Below are 11,068 nucleotides of genomic sequence, written 5' to 3'. Positions count from 1 at the left end.
CACAGTCTCCACTTCAACTCCTCAACTCCACTCAACTCCACTCAACTCAACTGACTGCTTTTCCCGCCTCCAGGCCTGTGAACTCCTCGGTGGGTAGGACCAACCTCCTGGCTCCGCCCCACCTGGTGTGGACATCAGACCCTGGAGGGAGGCAACAAGGGTTTTGTTTGACGGGTGTTCCTGACCAGGAGAGGGGTGTGTGTGTGTATGTGATGTTATTCCGTGGGGTCCAGGGCATTACACTTACCTTCATAAATGAGAAAGGTGCACATGTACCATGTTGTGCTCTAGTAAATTTTGTATAATTTGGCACCATATTTGTCACGCTTGGAGGGGATTAATTGGAATAAATAACAGACGGCCCTTGAAGCTCATAAGGGATTTGTCCATGCAGTGGTCACCAACCTGTAACTCGGGAGCCACACGTGGCTTGCACGCCTGTGATGTGTAGCTCATGACCGTCTTCCAGATTGGTGCATTAGAATCTGGTCTAGCAAACAGCTGTGAAGGGCAGGTCTCCAGATGGTGACTTTTGTGAGTTGCCCCAAAATAGAAGAGCAGATCTAATTTGGGTATGGAACTTAGTGTGATTTCTTTTGAAAAGCTTTGGCTGTCATTATACGTTTAATGAGAGGCTCTGGGTGTCACTACAGTGAGGGGCAGAAGCTGAATGTGGCTTGCGAATCTCTCTCAGAGCTAAATGTGGCTCGTCTCAAGGTCTAGAAGGATGGTAACTAGGGTTGAGCGTGGTTCGGGGTTCTCCAGTTCGCGGTTCGAGTGATTTTGGGGGCTGTTCTAGATCGAACTAGAACTCGAGCTTTTTGCTAACGCTCGATAGTTCTAGTTACGTTCGAGAACGGTTCTAGCAGCAAAAAGCCAAGCAAATACCTAGCTGGCTTTCCGCTGTAATACTGTAAGTCACTCTGTGACTCACACTATTATGAAATTTCAGCGTATAGTGTGCGGGAACAGCGCATTCAGATCACTGCTGCTGGGATAATGACGATCGCCATTTTTTTTTCTTTTTTCCCTTGACTTCCTTCCCTAAGCGCGCGCGTGTAGTGGGGCGGGCCAGCATGTCAGCCAATCCCAGACACACACACAGCTAAGTGGACTTTTAGCCAGAGAAGCAACGGCATGTGTGATAGGATGTCCATGTCACATGTCCCTGCATTATAAATACGGGCATCTGCCTGTCTGGACACCATTATCTGCCTTCTGCGTCTGGGTGTCAGTCACCACTGGCATAGCGCCTGTCTCCGATACTGCTGTGTACGCTCTACACACAGCGCTATACAGAATAGGGATAGAAGTTTCTATTAGCCCTTGTAAGGGCTAATAACAGCAGGCTCAGAGCCATAGGTGACTGTCAGGTCCGTGAAAACAGATTTTAACAGCTACACAAGATAACAGCGTCTGTGTAGCTAAGGTCAGGGATTTCCTCGCTGCATTTCCCCATTAGGAGGGATAGAAAGTGAGGCTTCCTTTCCTCTACCCAGACCCACAACCCTGCCACTGTACCCTCCTGCCCTTTGTACACTCAAGCTCATTGTTACTAAGCCATTATACTAGCAAACACTGAGTAAACTTAGTGGCATCCTAAAAGTGGCTGTTGGACTTCCATTAGTGTCCCACTAGTGCAAATCTATTTGCAGCACCTCTGCATTGCACACTCAAACTCATTGTTACTAAGCCATTTTACTAGCAAACACTGAGTAAACTTAGTGGCATCCTAAAAGTGGCTGTTGGACTTCCATTAGTTTCCCACTAGTGCAAATCTATTTGCAGCACCACTGCATTGCACACTTAAACTCATTGTTACTAAGCCATTATACTAGCAAACACTGAGTAAACTTAGTGGCATCCTAAAAGTAGCTGTTGGACTTCCATTAGTGTCCCACTGGTGCAAAACTATTTGCAGCACCACTGCATTGAACACTCCTGCTCTGTTTTTAATAAGCTATAATAATAGCAAAAAATGCTGCCAGTTAGTGGCATCCAAAAAGTGGCTGTTGTACTCCATTTGTGCCCCAATGGTGCCAAGCTATTTCTAACACCTCTGCATGACACCCTCCTGCACATTTTGCAATGCTATTTTTATAGCAAACTCATGGAATTCTTTGCTGCATTTCACCTTTAGAGGGATAGAAAGTGAGGCTTCCTTTACTGTCCTGGTACACACAGAACACGGCCACTGTACCCACCTGCCCACTTTTGCCACGCTATTTAATTTGCCCAAAGAGCTGACACTTTTTCTGCCATCCTAAAATTGTCTGGAATACTAAGTTAGTGTTCCTTTGCTGCCAAGCAAGGTACAACACATGTGCGTTCTACACTCCTTTCCATTTGTGGAACGCAATAATTAACTGAAGGTAGTCCAGCCAATCTTTCACAAAGGTGCAGGCGTGGATATAATGTTGCCTTCATCCAATGTTGGTTCGCTCGATGTCTGACAGCTCAACAATACCATCTGTTTCCACTTCCAAAACAAGTGACGACCTGGCAATCACACTCCCGCTTACGGGTAAAGGGGTGGAAGTTCATCGTGAAAAGCATGTGTGACTGCTGTCCCCACAGTCACAGAAGATGAAGAGCACGCAGAAGCACTTGATGGGGCAGGCGGTGGTTGCACAGCCCCGCTAGGCCGCATTGTAGCACAGTGAAATTCCCTTTGCGACTTATGCTTCATTTTAAGTCTTGTATTTGGTGGGATCGACAGTATGCAGCAAAACCACGCAACATGAAAAGCACTGTTGGGTTCATAAATGATTCTTTCACTTTCCCAAAACAAACAATAAGAACCATGCATTAAATTGAAATAATAGAACCATCTAATCAGTGGCCTACTGCTTGCTAAGCCCTCTGCGTAGCAGCAGTAATTGTGTGTTTGTGCGTGTGTGTGTGTGTGTGTGTGTGTGTGCGAAGACAACTAACTAGTGGTGCATCACAAGAGCTTCCCAGTTATCTACCTAAACATAGACAAAACACATCACCCACCCTGAATACCCTTGTTAGCTGAAGCCTCACAGATAAGGCAGATGATAACAGTGTGAATGCAAACCACACAGCTCTGCAACACAGTCATGTAAATATTGAAAAGCAACATTCAATGCAAACATGTGTCGCTGTCCCTCTATAATTTAAACTGTACGTGACAATTTGACAGTGCAGAGGCAGCAAGTATGATTGTCTATATAGTCGTCCTACCCAGAACAGATATGTGTTTTCATAATAAAACAAAGTGTTGCGTGCACGCATTACTGTCTGGGCACAGCCTACCGTACCCGGGTAATGTGATGTCCAGTTGCCATAAATACAGACTTTACGCTCCTATCATGGTTAACAGTATAGACAGCACCAGAAGAATGTTGGTCTGTGGCACAGGATGCTGCTCACTGGCGTTACGGCACTCCTCATAAAACTCCAAAATGACTCCCCTCACAATTGAACGAAGTGTTTCTGCGGTTGCTCCTTCCTGTGTGCCGATTTACCCCAGCCGCAGCCTAACTACAGTGTTTCGCCAACTGAGTATGCTCTGCCTGACTGTGTCATTCCTTAGGCAAAATCTTAATTTTGGGCTACAGCGCATGCTCGTTTGGACTGTGCCTGAGTCATTCTGCGACCTGCGGCTCAACACACTTACACAGGGCCCTGGTGCTTGACTCACTCTCGGGAGGCCACTAAAACTAACTGCACCCAACATCAGCCCCAGGTGTCCCCTTACACTGCAGTGGCGGTCCGCACTGACCGCAATACAGAGAGTGGCGTCACGAAAATACATATAAAGAAGCATCCAGACTCTTCCTCCACGTGGAGTCCCTGAAGGTAATGCACCAACACAACACCTGTGGGACTTCACACTGACTGAGAAAAGCCTCTTTGCACAGGTACTTGCACTCCGTGCCGGGTCTAAAGCGGGCTTTACACGCTGCGACATCGCTAATGCGGAGTCGTTGGGGTCACGGATTTTGTGACGCACATCCGGCCCCATTAGCGATGCCGTTGCGTGTGACACCGATAAGCGATTTTGCATCGTTGCAAAAACGTGCAAAATCGCTAATCGGGGGTCCATTCTTAAAATCGTTACTGCAGCAGTAACGAAGTTGTTCCTCGTTCCTGCGGCAGCACACATCGCTGCGTGTGACGCCGCAGGAACGAGGAAGCTCCCCTTACCTGCCTCCCGGCCGCTATGAGGAAGGAAGGAGGTGGGCAGGATGTTACGTCCCGCTCATCTCCGCCCCTCCGCTGCTATTGGGCGGCGGTTCAGTGACGCTTCAGTGACGTCGCTGTGACGCTGCACGGACCGCCCCCTTAGAAAGGAGGCGGTTCGCCCGTCACAGCGACGTCGCCGGACAGGTAAAAATGTGTGACGGCTGTTGTGCGGCACGGGCAGCGATTTGCCCGTGTCGCGCAACAGATGGGGGCGGGTACCCACACTAGCGATATCGGGACCGATATCGCAGTGTGTAAAGTAGCCTTAAGTCCTGTGTTGTGCCTAGACAGCATGCTGAAGCGGATAGTCTTTTTTTCAGAAACTGTATTTCATGCTACTGAGCATGCTCAGGCACTTACTGCATCAGAGGCTAGGTCATGTAATGAACTCTTTGGCCCTGCCCCTGATGTGGGGAGCCCATAAAGACCACAGGGCATCAGGTGTCCTGATAATTTGGCCAGGCCACTCCCAACAGGCTTGCAGAGGGCCGCCCCTATGATTTGTCACCTCATTGTTGTTGGTCAGACGATGACTGTTGAAGTGTTTTGGTTGTGGCAGCCATGAGGTCATCATTCAAGTGGCGGTTCAAAATAGGATGCTAGTTATGCCACTCATGACGTGTCACTCTGCTTTTATCTCCAGGAGGTGCATTGTGGTCCACCCTGGTTTCGGGCGGACCCAGGTTATAAAAGGGGCTGGAGCCAAGAAGAAGGTGCCCAGTCTTCTATTATGCTCCGAAAGAGCACACCTCCATGTGTTGAACCCATTGCGGCTTTAGGCCAGAGGTAGGCAGGGATAGGTCATCGATGCAGGCCGCCACCACAGTTGGTAACGCAGAACGTTTAAGAACAGCTCCTGTCCTACCAGTCCTGCTAGTGCAGCCCAGTGGCATAAACAGGCCTGCTGCTGCTGATGCGCCTGCTGTCCACAGGTGTGTCCCCTACGCACACGGACTGCGTAACCAATGGCCCCTGTGTTGTTAACAGGGAGTTCAGGGGCTGGGTGGTCGTGTGGACCCTGTCACGCTAACAGGGCTCCAAGTCTCCAGATCCGAGTTGTGTCTAACTCGGTTCAGGCTACTATTTGTTTGAGAGTCAACCTGCTCTGTATCCTCCACCTAACCTTCCAGTTGCCAACCTCTCCTTTTCCATCTCTGAGCATGGTGGACACCGAATGGCGATTGGGATATCTACCTTTCTCTTTCTTTTCTTCTTAATATTTTTGATATAGCGGTAACATAGTATATACCAACTTATCCAAATCTGCCAGTCCCACCATACCAGATGTTGTTTCTTCAGCAAATGTTAATGTTGCTTAACCACCAAACCCACGGACACAAACTTTTTTACCCTTTCCAACACACCTGTTCCCCTTTCCACCAGCATCTGTCCTTTTTCAACTCAGTTTGTATATGACCAAAAATGCAACTCTGCAGAGACACCGTACTCAACGCCGTCTCAGCACAGCAGCCAGCCCTCGGTCCCTCAGATGTGGACAAGTAAGACCATTTCCTCCTATCGATGAAAAAGCTTTGAGATTCACTCTGTGCACCACTGGTGTTTAGTGGAAAAGCAGATGTAAGATTGCGTACCACCTTCTGCTGATACTCCTGCATACGTGCGTCCCTTTCGATGGTAGGAGTTATTTTGCAAAATTTTGTGTTGTACCGGGGATCTAATAGTGTGGCAACCCAGTAGTCAGCATGACTTGGAATTCGTACAATCTGAGGGTCATGTTCTAGATAGTGCAGCAAGAAGGCGCTCATGTGTCTTGAGCATCCAGGAGGACCAAGTCCTTGGTGTGTTGGTGGCGGAGAGGTGAGAATCGTGCCTCCTTCCTCTGCCCTCTCCCCACAACCTCGCACAACCAAAATGTAAGCAAGCTCTCACTAATCTGCTGAGTCTTCCATGCCCATCGCCAGTTCATCCTCCATTTCTTCCTGGGCTCCTGCACCTTCCTCAACTGTTTTGCTGATACTATGCTAATTTAAAAATTGCTGGAGAATCAGATTAAACACGTGAGCCATACAAGTCACGTGTGTCACATGGGCCTGACGAAGGCACGCTGCCATGTTTGCATCATTGCCGCACACGGCTGTTAAGTCACCACCGTAGTCCGCTACGTCAATTTGTACTCCTGTCGCAAGGTGACAATGTGTTCCTTTCATGCATAGTGCTGATGATGGGAGAGGAGTCGACGCCAGCGGCGCAGGTGGACACAGGTTATGCTCACCCACTGGGATGCGTTACCTTGACAGATGCAGAACCACAGGCTGAATGCAGGTGGTGGGTATCTCACAGATGAAGTACCATCTTTCAGCTACAACCAATGGGAAGAAACAACACCCTTTTTTAGGCCCCTCCTGTCTGAAGACCGCTGCCAGACATAGCTATGAACCTCTGGTTACTGTTACCCCCAGTTTAGTTTTATGAGTTTGTGTGCTTGTTACCTGACTACTTTTCCTGCTTGCTGTTTAGGTACCTCGTTGGCCGATTTGCATTTCACCTCTGCTTGTTTTCTGATTAAGTCCTGTTCCTCCCATTCTGTTCCTCTTCCTCAATTAATGTTTTGACCCTGCATGACTACTATTCTCTGGAACTGCAGCTTTCCACAGATATTGATCAACTTGGGCCATGTGTCATTCAACATCACTGTATAGGGTTTAAAGGGTTTCAGGGTTCTGGGGGTCCAGCTTGGTGAGTGGGTTCCCTCTAGCCTATCCTTTACAGCCCATCTGAGTGTGTCGATCCAGGCAGGCATTACACCGTGCCCTCGACAGAAGGACATGTAGGCCGGGATAGTGTTTTAAACATTGCTGGAGATTCGGATTCAACACGTGAGCCATACAAGGCACGTGTGTCACATTGCCCTGAAGAAGGGCCGCAGACTGTTTAGCATCATTGTCGCACCCGGCATTCCCTGGCTGCTGCTTGAGTGGAAACAACCATTGATGAAACTTGGTCTCACTCTACAGAGCTAACCGTCCACAACTCCTCAGCGGTGTCTCACATTTCCCCTACATTTCAAAGTAAACATTTGACCGCCTGATGGCCTTGAGCTCTGCTGCCAGCATAGTAAAGAGGTGTGTGGGATTCCTTGGGCACAGTTACAAGGAAGGGTGGCCTGACCACACAGGGTTTGGACTGAGGTGCAGGAACAACACGAGATTGATGAGGCAGAAGCAGTGGAGGAACTTGTACATACAGAGGAAGAATTTAAACACACAACTCGTGGGGACGGAAAGACTTGTACAGCAGACACTTCTCCATCTATCACCATAGTTACCCAGTGCCCAGTCAACGACATGTAACGACCCTGTCCATACTTACTGTTCCAAGTATCTGTGGTTAAATGCACCCTGTCACACACAGAGTTTCTCAAGGAAGCGGTGATGTTGTGTGCGACCTGCTGTGTTAGCACGGGCACCCCTTTCTTGGAGAAGGAGTGGCAAATGGCCATCGGCTCTTGGGGCACTGCAATGGGCATACGGTCTCGAAAATCCTCGGTGATAAAAGGGTGTAAAGGCAGCCTTTCTGTAGCCAACAAGTTTGAGATGCTGAAACAAAACCTCTTAGGCATGTCATGCACATCGAAAATCATGTAAAAAACAGCGAGGGGACTCCAACCACAGTCTCCCTCGTTGCCACTAATTGGGCCACACACACCCCACTTAACTGTCATCAGTTGATCCCCCTTTTCAAAATGAAAAAGATGCTTTGCATGAAGCACTCTCAAAAATACGTGTGCCTTTAGCGTCCTCTGGCTGACCCAGGGGAAGAAAATTCCTCTGAGAGCCATGACTTGTTCATCTTGGTTCTTTTAGAAACACAGCGAGGGGACTCCAACCACAGTCTCCCTCGTTTCCACTAATCGGGCCACACACACCCCACTTGACTGGCATCAGTTGATCCCCCTTTTTAAAATGAAAAAGATGCTTTGCATGAAGCACTCTCAAAAATACGCGTTCCTTTCGCCTCCCCTGGATGACCCAGGGGAAGAAAAGTCCTCTGAGAGCCATGCCAACATTGTCAGTGGACAGACGCGTTTGCATATCTGCCAGCAGACCCCCAGCAGCACTGAAGACAGGTTCCGAGAGAAAGCGGGCTGCAGGACACGACAAGATCCCCAAGGCGTACGTGGTAAGCTCAGGCAATTAATCCAGATTGGAAGCCTAAAATGAGCAGGGCTCAAGTTGCACAGTAATGGCATCAATGTTTCCTTGCATATACTCATATATCTGTGTCTCCTCCTCTTTTTCCTTGTCCAGCTCTTTTGGTTTCGCATGAGTATATGTCCTTGTCACTTTCCCATGTGTTTGTGTTGTGTTGTGAGTTGTTTGTCACCTTTTGGACACCTTTGAGGGTGTTTTCTAGGTGTTTTTATGTGTTTGTGATTGCCTGCCATTGTTTCCTATGCGGTTCGAGTGGTTCGCCGAACCGGTTCGCCAAACCGAACTCGAACGAGACCTCCGTTCGGCGAACCGAACTCGAGCCGAACCGCGACCGGTTCTCTCATCTCTAATGGTAACCTCTGCTTCAATGGAAACATTGTGCTGAGGGGTATAGGAATTTAAAAATAAATTAGGGGTCTCGATTTACTAAGGCAATCCTAATCAGGGTCATTTCTTAGAGAACTTGGGAATTGTCCCTAAAATGAGGAAAACTCATTAGGGCTTCATAACGGGATAGGGTCATTACAGCTGTAAATAAAAGGGTACTGAGGACAGATTTTGTTGCCCAGTAGGAGCAGAGTATGTGGTTTTTGTTGTTGTTTTTTCAATAAATTCATGTTGAGGCTAATACCCCTATTATTTTCTATTTCAGAGACATTGGTGAAACTCCATGAACAGAAATGGAAGGCCATGGGTTTTATGTATTGAAGGGCATAGAAATTGGTTTGCTGGGCGATTAATTGTAGGGATTCTTGGGTGGCAAAAATTTTGAAAAAATCAAAGGAGGTAAAATTAGTGACGCCAACTTTTGTACCATAGGCTGCTGGAAACTGGGGAATTTGCAGGGAAAAGGACTGATCAGGATAGTTCTATGAAGAGGGGACTGCAGAACCTACATCTACCTTACATCTGTGACCTAGTCTCCCGGTACCTACCTGCACGCAACCTCAGATCCTCACAAGATCTCCTTCTCTGCCCCTCCCTTATCTCCTCTTCCCACAATCGCGTACAAGATTTCTCCCGTGCATCCCCCCTACTCTGTAACGCTCTACCTCAGCACATCAGACTCTCCCCTACCGTGGAAAGCTTCAAGAGGAACCTCAAGACCCATCTCTTCCAACAAGCCTACAACCTGCAATAGCCCTCAGTCCAGTAGACCACTGCGCAACCAGCTCTGTCCTCACCTATCGTACCATCACCCATTCCCTGTAGACTGTGAGCCCTCGCGGGCAGGGTCCTCTCTCCTCCTGTACCAGTCTGTTATGTACTGTTAATGATTGTTGTACATATACCCTTTCACTTGTAAAGCGCCATGGAATAAATGGCGCTATAATAATAAATAATAATAATAATAATAATAATAACCTGGCCCTGCCACTGACGTTTCAGCAGTGACGACTGACTCTGCTACCATCAGACTGTGGGATCCTGTGGAGGAAGCCGAGTTGTCACTGTTTCAAAACAGTTCTGCTTTAGAGGCAAATTCTGTATCTGTCCCGGAACTGCCGGAGCTAAGCAGCGTACACGCCTGCTCCATAGTAAGCATTCTGAGGGCCACTATTGTATTTTATATACTTGCCTAACATTAAAAGAATAAAACCTAAAAGCAAACCTAACACTAGTAAACCTAAACCTAATCTAAGACTGGTATTTTTTTAGTTGTATTTTATTATTTTTCTTTTATTATACTTTTGTTGTGTAAATTTTATAAAACCCAGAACACTAAACCCTAACCCAGCTATTAGTAAAGAAAGAAAAAAAAATCATAAGAGAAAAAAGAAATTAAAAAAATAAAATGTAATCGTATTAGGGGGATAACAAGGGGAATGGTGTTGGGGTGATGATCTGGGGGTGATGATCAGGAGATTGGGGTAGGGTTCATTGATTTGATCTTGAACTTGATTCTAACTTCACTGACAGGACAGCACTTGTATCCCTCTTATCTCCCAGAACAACTACAAGGAGAGAAGAGAGAGGCACAGGATCACCGTTATGTAACTGGTCTCGTTCGTGTTCTCCAGGTTCTCTGTTATTCCTGGTAGCTGAAATCCTGGAGATTTTGCAGCTCTGGGGGCACAATTTCCTTATTCCCTATTTCCTGAGTGACCACCATTTTAATGCGCATTGGTGGTTGTTAAGGGGTTAAAGAAACATTAAACCATTGCATCAAACAGGGAGCAGTGGCCAGGTCCGCATGTCTGGTAGTCAGTGGAAGTGTTACCTTAGGAAAGAACGACTGAATCTTTCAGAAATCTAGGGACTGAAGGGAGATTTATATTGAGATGTTACTCCCTGGCTGAGATTTTAGTGAAAAAACACAATCATAGGGGAAATGTATCCAAATTATTGGAAGGAAGAGTAAAGCAGTGACCCATAGTGACCAGGAGTTCAGCCCTGATGTGAATAAAAGTTAATACATTACACCCTGTTCTCTTTAAGGGTAAATAGAAAAAATACTTATACATAAGATATAAATTGAAACTATTACTAGCACATGATGGTGAATTGTCCTGTTTATTGCTTGTAAAAGTCCTCTTAGGTTCCTCTATGCCACTAGTGGTTGTAGTAGGAGATCCACCTAGGGCAGAAGATGACAAGTTGCCATTGTTTTTATGTTGTGTTTATCCATCGGCACTCAGGAGAGGAAAAACCCCCTGTGGGGGAAACCTCTAGGGAACCATGGC

Source organism: Anomaloglossus baeobatrachus, chromosome 2 (assembly GCF_048569485.1).
Source record: "Anomaloglossus baeobatrachus isolate aAnoBae1 chromosome 2, aAnoBae1.hap1, whole genome shotgun sequence".
Lineage (NCBI taxonomy): Eukaryota > Metazoa > Chordata > Amphibia > Anura > Aromobatidae > Anomaloglossus > Anomaloglossus baeobatrachus.
This window is presented reverse-complemented; position numbering follows the sequence as displayed.